The sequence below is a fragment of the Zerene cesonia genome, chromosome 1, assembly GCF_012273895.1.
Source record: "Zerene cesonia ecotype Mississippi chromosome 1, Zerene_cesonia_1.1, whole genome shotgun sequence".
Taxonomy (NCBI): Eukaryota; Metazoa; Arthropoda; class Insecta; order Lepidoptera; family Pieridae; genus Zerene; species Zerene cesonia.
The window spans coordinates 4180123-4190807 of record NC_052102.1 but is presented as its reverse complement, the minus strand read 5'-3'; the positions used below and the strand labels follow the sequence as shown (position 1 = coordinate 4190807).

General features: G+C 33.1%; 1 protein-coding gene across 4 annotated transcripts in view; it reads right to left on the bottom strand.

Moving 5' to 3' along the window:
- LOC119839472 overlaps positions 1-10685 on the bottom strand; it is an 83066-nt gene that overhangs the window by 58857 nt on the left and 13524 nt on the right. For 3 of the 4 annotated variants that reach the window (XM_038365746.1, XM_038365774.1, XM_038365765.1), the window contains exon 2: positions 2142-2172. The exons of the other annotated variant lie outside the window; for it this stretch is intronic. The gene's annotated coding sequence lies outside the window, so the exon portion shown is untranslated. The remainder of the gene's footprint in view (positions 1-2141; positions 2173-10685) is intronic. 4 annotated transcript variants of the gene reach the window in all.

Sequence of the window (10685 nt, the reverse complement as noted above, 5' to 3'; positions counted from 1 at the left end):
GGAAGTGGGAGAAAAACGGGTGTGAGTTACATACATACAAACATACAAGTGAAGCTAATAAAAGCGTGTTAACATACATTTTGCAATCACGGTTCTCGTATCAAACACGAACACCGCAATTAAAATATGAGGGTAGGGTCGGTTGGTCATTAAGGAGAAATTAATTGACGTCGCAGCCAATGACTAGAATGCTGTTTATTTTATAATCGGTCGGTAGGGAAGGTGAGTACACCCAATTACGCTTCGATCTGGGCTTGGTGAGCCAGCGGCGTGGCGCGTGCGGTCGTAACTGGATTATTGGTCGCCGTCGGCTGGCTGGAGGGGCAAACACGACCACAGAGTACTCTACGTTCTTTCATTATATTGCGACAGAATTTGAAGCGTTAAACATTAAATTATTGGATAGTTTTTCTTTACGTTCTAGCCGTTCTCGGATTGAGCTGAAAAAAAAAACTTAGAAATAATCAAATAAATAGGTTATCATTTCCGTGGATTAAAATATGTGTATTTTCACATTACTAAAGTAATTATTGCATACCATCAACGTATCGTAATATTGTATGATGTACTTCGGTGTCAATGACGTGATCCGCATATACAAAGGAAGGCTAAAAATATAATGTTATCCATACGAATTTATCTAGCCTATGCTCTAGACGGCGTCAAGTTCTTCGTATATTACCTACATAATTCGATACAGTTCCATCAGCATCTGTACGTCGTTTGCCGGATCCCCTTATGCCATTACGTAACATTAATTCACTAGGAAGACATGAATTTTATTACAGTCGTGTTTATATAAAAATTACTTGAGAAATGTATTATTGGTAAATGATCTATGGATATGTGTATTTTGTAATAACATAAGGCAGTAAGTTTCAAAACATTAATTTAAAAGTAAGCCTATAAAACAAAATGTCAGTAAGTGGTAAGTAATATTGGCGACCATAATAGAATATAAACACAACAAAGGAAGGCGAAGCGCGCCTGTTGCAGTATCGTTTATTTCATAAAAAATAACAAAAAAACAGCCATCGACGCGGAAACTCTGATAGCAACCAGACAAACATTGAAATGTTTTTTCTTTATTGTACTTTGTATCAAAGAGTTGAAACGGTATTAAAAATGTAAACGTAGTTAGAATAATAAAAGCATCATGTTCATGATAAAGAGTGTCATATTTTTAGTATACGCATATGTTATTGAATTCAATAACTTATAAACGAGTTTTGCATTTATCTTTAATCAGATTATAAAGTATAATCCATTTATGATTTAATGTATCAATCAAAATAATATTTACATTCATCGTATTTATATACATTCTAAAATGAAAGCATAAAAATGAATGCACGGCAACGGGTATATTAATAGTCCTTCACGGACAGCGTTCATATACCAAAAATGTAATGAACATAGTAACGTGCAAGCTGTAAGCATCTGGGTCAATGGATAGATAGCAGAAAAAATAACAAAGTTAATTAAAATCTGAACCTATGATAAAATCGCTATTCCTCTGAACGTGGAATATCCGTTTACCCAATACCTACTGTCATCTGGTTATTTATTTTGTCTGTTTCAGTTGGATGGGATAAAACCTATGTTCACCGACATTGATATTTAACAGAACGGTCATGTGGATAAATGAAATTATCGCAACGTAAATGGGAACTGACCAAGTAGAGAAAATACATTAACTGGCCCTGAGAGGAATAGTCGCATCGCACTACTGTTTATGTTTTGTCTTTACATACGTAATGAACACCTTACGTATTTACGCAACTCACACTCAGACGACTTATTATTCTAGTATAATATTTAGAACTCCGGAATAACTTACGCGTCTTCGTAAAATGCGAAACAAGGGAACTTTTCCCCTAAATCAAGAAAGGAGCCCTTTACGAGCTATAGGACATCCAACAAAAACAAAAGAACTTTCTTAAAACAGGGGTTGGTCGAGTGTGTAAAAAGCTCTAATTGCATTATTATTTATTTAGAAGTTTTACCATTCTCCTTTGAGAGCATAATTACGGGAATTTTTGTTTTTGTTTTTTTTTTACAAATAATACCTAAAAGAAATTATAAAAGCATGAGAAATAACCTCATTATGATCTATAATCATGGATCACTGTAATACATACCTTATTCCAGCTCAATAAATAATGCCGTCATCTGAAATAAAAAACAGATTTAGTACAAACTTGGTTCGGGCAATTTAAACCGTTATTAATTTTATTGATTAAAAAGCGATGGAATCAATCCATAATGAACAACCGAATAACGAGACTGTCTGCTATTGTAACATTGGCATATTTAATTATAAAGAATTGGAGTATAAATGTTTACTGAAAAAGTATAATTGGGCGCATGGGAACAATTGATAAGAATTATTCCTGTTTAATAATGAACGCTATTTGTGTAGTACGCATTGCATGGCTTATACTCGACACAATGTGGCGTGTTGAGAGTGGTAATTAGTGATCGTTTGCCTACCAGGCGTATTTCTCAAGAGTTCCGGTGGTATCGTGCTATGAATTCTCTACAACAATAGCCCCTCCGGACGCCTTCCTTTTGTATTTAGTCAAGTATCTTGAAAAACAAAATTATGTACCGTCCTTCAAATTCGTATAACTTTACACTTTATCCCGTACAATAATGCAAAGGGTGTCGTAAAAGAAACTTGGCGAATCTAAATAATTTTGTGCAGGCTTGGGACGGGAGATCCCTTAAATATCGTAGGCTCTCTTATAAATAAGACTAAGGTATAGCTAGCTCCTAATATTTCAAATTCATAGCTAGTTTCCATTCAGTGCATTTTTGTGTTATAAAGGTTAGAAAAATTAGGTACTAAATATACTTTTTTTATAATAAAAATCAAATTAAACCCAAAATATCAAATTATCAAATTCTTGTATATAATATTTAATTGTTGATTATCGATATGAGTATATTTCAAACCAAGTTTTTATACCCCATAGTGTGTTCATTTATATGATGTTATTGATATAAGAAACTAATGCTTTCCTTAAAGTTTGTGTGTAAGAAAGTTTTCTGATCATAAACAATTAATATAAAAAGGTCTGTGATCTCCTGAGAACGTGGTTCTATGAATCTAAAATTCTTAATAAGGGCGTACTTCCGCTTACGCCTGAACCATTTCCCATCCCATTAAGCTTTATTGCTACGTATGATACAGAAGGATATCCGTTGTCTTCGAGAACTCAACGTCAGAGTTCATCAATATCTTTCGACGGCCAGCGAAGTAGCCAAATAAAATGATTATGAATAGCCCAATATGTACGCGTGACGTCAACGGTTCCATCTCCCTCATATTACATGAGACGACCCAATTCGAAAATATCGTCATGTCATCGATAATATTAACGTAGTTTTGGTAAATTGAACTTATATTCATACAGAGAATATACATATACACTCTTTGGCAGTTTTAATGTTGTGAAGCGAAATCGCATAGGTTTATATATTCATTGATACTAATTTATTATCAGTTTTAAACGCAATAGAATTAAACAGACAGAACGGAATAAATAAGTATAGAAATGTGAGAACGTTTTTCGTTAACTTCATACGATTAAAAATTAGTTCCATTGAACCAGTTTTCCCTCAGACAAATTCGATTAGCCGTAAATGCTTTTTGCAATCGTTATAAAACAATAACCCCGCTTAACCGTGTCCCGCAGCGGGGTTCGCAAGTGTGTCAAGGATGATAAGCGGAAAATTTGCTTTGGAAGCTGGGAATACAACACAATACAGTGTTCGCCTTCGTTACTATAAATGCTTATGTTACTAAATAACTTTCATCTTCAGGGATTTTCTGACACATATACGCGTTCGTGAATAAGTATGAAACGAAGTTCTCGAACATTTGTTGAGAAATTATTGTAACGAGATTATTTAGAACTTATTACATTATTATTGTTGGAATAACAAATACTTTTTTATCTTAACGAAATGGATTCAGACGGTCACGTGTTAATATTTTGTTTAATTTGGAGTTTCATATTAAAGACAATATTTATAAAAGCTTTTCTGACTTAGGTTCTAAGATATAGGTACAGAAACTCTTGCTTATTGGGTTGAAGACTTTCAAGACAAAGATTATTCTTTTAATTAAGATTTTTATTCTCATTCGCTGAAACAAATTTGCTACAACCCATTATCAATTTTATAGCAGAATGTTTATTGAACGACTTTATTTTTACGTGCCTACCTAAATTAACTTTTATTATTTATTAATATAATTATATTATCGTCGTGATGAATGTCGATCTTTCATTAAAAATTGCCGCTTAATTAGTTGCTAGATTTATGCTTAAATGCATAAGCGTAATTTTTAATGTAAAATGCCTTGAAATATTTGTTTTTATATTAAATAGGTACTTATGTTCAACATTAAAAGAAACAAGCCGAATATTGTAGGTTATCGGGAACCTTTCCGCCTTGATTTGTTGTAACGAAGGATTACGCACTTGACAGGCTTTATCTATTGATTGAAGAATATGTACGACAGCACGAGAAAGCCGTAATCTTCCGTATTTACGAGTAAAACGGGCAAGCAAGTAGGTATTAAATAATGTATTCATTAGTCGATGGCATGAAGCCAACAACATCTTTCGGCACGAGATGGTGCCTGGACCACATGGCTGTCTTATCTCCACATAATTTATGCTTCTGTTTAATTATAATATCAAGGATACATACGCTGCTGGTTTTAATATAAGTAATTAATTTTATTTTTGCTCGCTTGATATTTAAAGAAGATGTTTTATTTTCGGCGGGTATTTTATGTGCACTATAAAAAATCATTAAGTGAGGCAAATTGCAGTTTTAACAAACATTCATTATTTGATCGTGTATAAAAAAAACACGTGTTTAACAAATAAAAACGTCGAGTCTTAAGTCACTTTGGTTTTGCATGTAAATTCGGCTGATTTCTCGTTATATACTAAATTAAAAGCCAAAACGCCTTCTACTCCTCAAAATTATTAAATATACAAGATAAGTTTATATTATTTGTAGTATATACATTAACAGATTATATTTTATTGAAACGTCTCCTTTGTTCGTCTGAGCATGCGGTTTATTGCTAGTAGAAATTTATAGTGATACATCTCTAGATTTAATCTATCTGTTGATTTAATTTACGCAACCCAAATATACGTAATGTTAAAAGAATATATCTCAGTATTTATTAAATAGACAAAAAAAGTAAAAGAATATTTTTTTTATTCATGTTCAAAGCTAAGTTTTTTTTCCTTGTTTAAGTATTCAATGTGTAATATAATCTAATACGATTAAATAAAAGACGTTTGACCGCAAAAGCGGAAGCCAAACATTTCCCTTGGTTACAGTATCACGGTTCAGTATTGTATAACATCAGGAATACATTGACATAATATCGTAAGCACGTGTACATTGCAAGGGTCGGTCAACGACCCGCGATTTCAAGGGACCGTTAATCACTTTTGCGCGGAAGAACCGCGGTGCACGCAACCTAAGGTCGATTCGCCGGTTGCCCTCGTTCGAGCATCATAAACAATGTTATTTCTATACGAATATTTTAATATTATTACCGAGACCGCGATTAACTAACCTACATTACAATTTTCATTAACTATAAAAATTGCTTAACGTCGAATCGTAACTACGTAACGATCGAAAAATTAACATGTGTTTATAATTATCTATGTTATCATAATTGTTAATTTAAAGTAGTTGTTGTTCATTTTATGCTACGATAAACTATTCTAAAATGAATAACTTTAAACAAGCCTAGTCTTCTACTCCGTCGATAATTAAATTCTCGTCTGCAATTCATCTTATTAATAATAATAAATATGAAATTCGAAAATGTGTTGGAATAGATGAAGATGTTTATGTATGTTTGTTACTCTCTCACGCCTAAGTCTCTGAACTAATAATATTACACAAAATAATAGTGCATAATACTCTGCTCAGTTTTGAGTATTTATACCATCAAATTAAAAAAATTAGGAACTCCAGTTAGTCCACACTTCATTAAGTTAATACTTGAAGTAAATGCTAGTACAAATTCTATTTCTAAACCGTTAACATTAACGTAGTTAATAAGTTACTAACTGCACCTTAAATGTAAACCAGGCCTTAGCTCCAACGTGTTATGCTTAACTTTGAAGCCTAACAAGTAACGGTAAGGTGACACAATCTTATAACATTTATAATATTATTTGCATGACTATATTTATTATTCATCGCTGCACGTATGTATAGTCCTCATTATCATGAAGACTCATAGTAACTACTGCATATAACAATTAATGTTAACCAATCCGTTATGTAACATCCAACACAGTAGTTTGTGATTTGGTTAGTTAAATTCATACTCCTTTTTATATCGGAAATTAACAATGGCAATTAAAAAATTTATATATTTATCAGTAATGAAAGAGTAAGATTATAATTTATGACGATTGTCTATAAATTTCATGCATTTATATTAAATGAATATGTCTAACACAAAGAATTAGATTACTTTTTTATCATTTCAGTGAATGCAACAAATGTCAATAGAAAACCTTAAGCAGGTTCACGGGTCGTCTAGTTTTACTGATCCTGATTCTACTTTATCTTATAATCTTGTCACGTTGCTCTCGCTCACTTCCACCTCGAGTGGGACAGAAGAGGAAGGAAAATCCTCAAGACGCGGGGAAAGAGCGTACATTACGTACGATGCTTTTATTATGTACGGTGATAGCACGCGTAAATATGTATGACATGTTGAATAAAGCTCACTTAATAGAGGTCACATTGAGATAAGTTTATATTCGGTTACTGTTATATTTTTGGTCGACCGATTTTGGTTAAATTCCATGCGAATGTGTTTACCAGCGTACCTAATGTACCGATGTTTTTGGATTGAACATATCATATTAATTATAAAAAAAAATATTTATTGAACAAATTATATTCAGGAGTCTGTGCCTTCCCGATGCAGTACATAAAAGTTCAATTTAAGATATAATAAAATATAATTTCTTCTTTATACATATGTAATTTAAAGGATCACATGTGAAGGAAATGTGTAAAGATCATTTTCAAAGTAAATATTGGCTAAAAATTAAAGTAAAAAAAAACTTTTATGCAATGGATCTAAACAAAAAATCAAACGTCATTAATATCTACCCAGTAACGTACAAAATTCACTTTCTTTGTAGTTATTATTTCAAAGATTTTCCCCTTACTCGTTGTCTTTAAAGTTGCCATCCCTTGTGTCAGCATTCATCCTTTTTCATGTCTATTTTAATTGCTTGTTGTGAAGTCACAAATTGTCAGCCTCATCCTTTTGGACCATCTTTTTCGAGACGCTCTGCAATAACTGGCTGTTTCTATATCTTTGCTACCTACATAATTTATTCCATTGTGGGTGGCATTAGACTCGCACTCAAGGTACTTTGCAATGCAAAATATTATATTTTAAGATAATTTCAAGACAAAGGAAAAGCTGGAAAAGTTTGTATAGTTAAAATATAAACACATTCAGTTAATAATTGTCAAATTCGACGTCACATAATTATTTTGAATGAGAAAGTTCAAATCTCATAGTGCAGTATCAAATATACTGCCACCTTTTATACTTTACTTATAATTGTTGCATGTATCACGCATGCAAAGAATTTCTAGCATGATTAGACGCACAAAGCAAACAAGCTTTTTATATTGCTCTATAGAGCTCAACCCTCTTCGACTAATGAGCGTAACTCTGCATTGCGGGCTGCTGAGTGAATACATGCCTAAAAACGTGTTGTACAGAAAGTATTTACAAAAGCATTAATACTCATAAGTCACAAGCGCATTTTACCTCATACGATGCAATCAAAGCATAATAAGTTTATCATATCAGCTATTTATAGATAATAAATAAATATTGAAAAGGGATATGCTAAATAATGGCCGACATCAACATAAACAAACTTCCTATGAAGACCTTCACATTATTGATTTATCCAAATGGAATAGTCATTCCCCAAACATATGAAACATAAACAGGAAATATACATTTTTAGATGTCTTTTATTACTGAGGGCATATTGTGTTATGAAGGCTATCTTGAAATATTCAAATTTTGCGCCCTGATAAAAGAGTAATATAAAAAGTTTTTACAACAACGAATATAACTTTAATGTAGACTGTAGAATTTTTAAATTAGGTCTGTTTTAAGTAGAACATTAATGGTCTGATCCGTTCTTCGAAAGGACCCTTAGAGGAAACGGTCTCTATTCGCTTTGGGAAGTAATGCATTTTCCTTAACGCTTTGCGGACATTTTTACACAGTTTTCGACGTGAAGCCTTTTACGATTATTGTACTTGCGTTGGTACTAAAATAAAATCTAAACCAAAAAGCCAGTGGCTATAAATCCTCTGAGTAGCCCTTCGAGGTATAAAGAGTGAATGGTTTTTCCTGGATTTAACAAAGGATGTGAACGTATATGGGCTAATTCGGTCTTTGCGAAGTTACGTTTAATTAAGAAAGAGACTGGGTTACGAAACAAACACAATCGTGGCATTCGGCAATACTATAAGCCGGGAGAATTGGACCAGAAATGTCAAAATCGTGTTCATATTCGCCTTGAGAGAGACATTATAGCGAGCGTAAGCACCACCGGAAAAACTAGCAAATCCGTCGAGCGTAAAATAATGCGGTACATGTTGAATAACATTGGTAATTAATTGCATCGGGGGGAAAGCGCAAGTGTTCTCATGCGAATTATAAGCGAACACACGACTTATTAGATAATTCTAAAGTAACGATAACGTGCGGGTGGGTACGTGGTTTATAATTACAGGGGTGGTGGGAGGATAAGTGCATGACCTCCGAGCGAGTCGAGCCGCATGGGTAAGTTGCTCCGTACGTACTACATGCACATGTTGCATATTTTAATATGCCCAAGTGTTCAACTTGACCCAATACCAAAACTACAACTTCAAACTTATACAGCACTATGACTTTTTAAATATTTAATTGTGTTACATGTAAATTAAATCAAATTTACGTAACAGATTCCATGATTACATTTCAATGAAAATATCTCAGCTAAATATATCATTCAAGAAGTTATTTTTTTGTGATTGCAACTACCTATGGTAATATTGAAGTACTGCATTACCCAACGTACAATGACAATCGACTGCGACACGAATTCTCACGGTACAGTTTAGTAACCTTTAGCACTATTTGCTTAAGCGATTAAACTATCTCCATATGCATCGACGCAATCCATTGATAACCGAAATGTTTAGAACACTTTGGTTATCAAACGCACTCTGCTTGTCACAGCAGGTGCAGGTCACACGTTGAATTAATATTGGTATGAATTATTTAATATAAAGTTCTAGCCCCGGCACCGTCCAGCCTATGTTACTATCTATATTGTTTTTTAAATAAATCAATAAAAATGACACACTAAATATGTATATCATAAATGATAAATTCCTCTTTTCAGAGTATTAAATGTGATACTAAATTTACTCCTTTCTCTATAATATAAAATATGAGAGATATAATCATCAATGATACCTTAAGGGTATATAGAACGATCGTGCAAGAGAAAGTCAGTCAAACGAAGTCGTGACACTGCGTTGTAAGGACTGGTTCATTCTCATACAATCAAAATGAATGGGTAATAGATTGCGACAATCCAAGATGTAGATTTAACTTCCTACTTCACTGTATTTGAATCAAACATTTTTCAACAAATGGACATCAAATGGTAATCGCATTTGAATCAAACTATCATAAGGATTTCTCTAGAAACTATGACATCGAGGTGGAGGCAAGCTGTCGAATCCATTTAAAGTTGCTAATCTTGTCTGAGTGAAAAGGAAATGCTTTCGAACCCATTGGTATTCAGGAGGTAAATGTTGCAAGTGTCGTCGTTTTAATGACTGTTTGATTACTTGCCTTTCTTGAATATTATATACACATAAAATGGTATCTGTTTACTTGAGCTTTGAAAAAGTAGACTGACTTTTGTTAAGATAAATGGTAACAAAGAATCTTCATCTTCTAAACAAAGATCATGAAATATCACTGCAGGAAAGAATAATTCATTCGATGGTAGAGATATAAATACCTGTATTGATGACTTAGTAGAAGGGAATAGAAACATCCGGCGCTAAAGGCAATAAACAATCGAATGCGTGATCCCTTCACCGCGCCGATATAATTACCAGTGGCTGACTTTTTCTTTTTATGTCACGAGCCACTTTTGTCCAAGACGAAATGCTGACATAAAAGCATGAGGACAAAGCAACAGCATCTAATTGGTCGCTTTGCGTGTGTATTTGTCAAAATATGCATTTATGAATGTAATTTTTTTTTTTGTTTTTTTATTTATGTACATAAAACCCAATGTAATTGTATATTATATAAAATAAGATAAATTAACTGCTCAACAAGTGTACTTATAAAATAAAGCAAGCTACAAACTGCCACCCATGTGGTAAAGACGTGACCTCCGTTCAACTCGCAACAACTGGGTTCTTTATTATTCACATCGAGCCTGGCCCTTATACATATGCAGTTTTATACTATTCTATATCATACTTTACTGATGTCTCAGGAGAGATAGAAAGTAGAGTTTAACTTATTGCATCGTTTAAAGCTTTGAAACGTGTATTTCGTATCT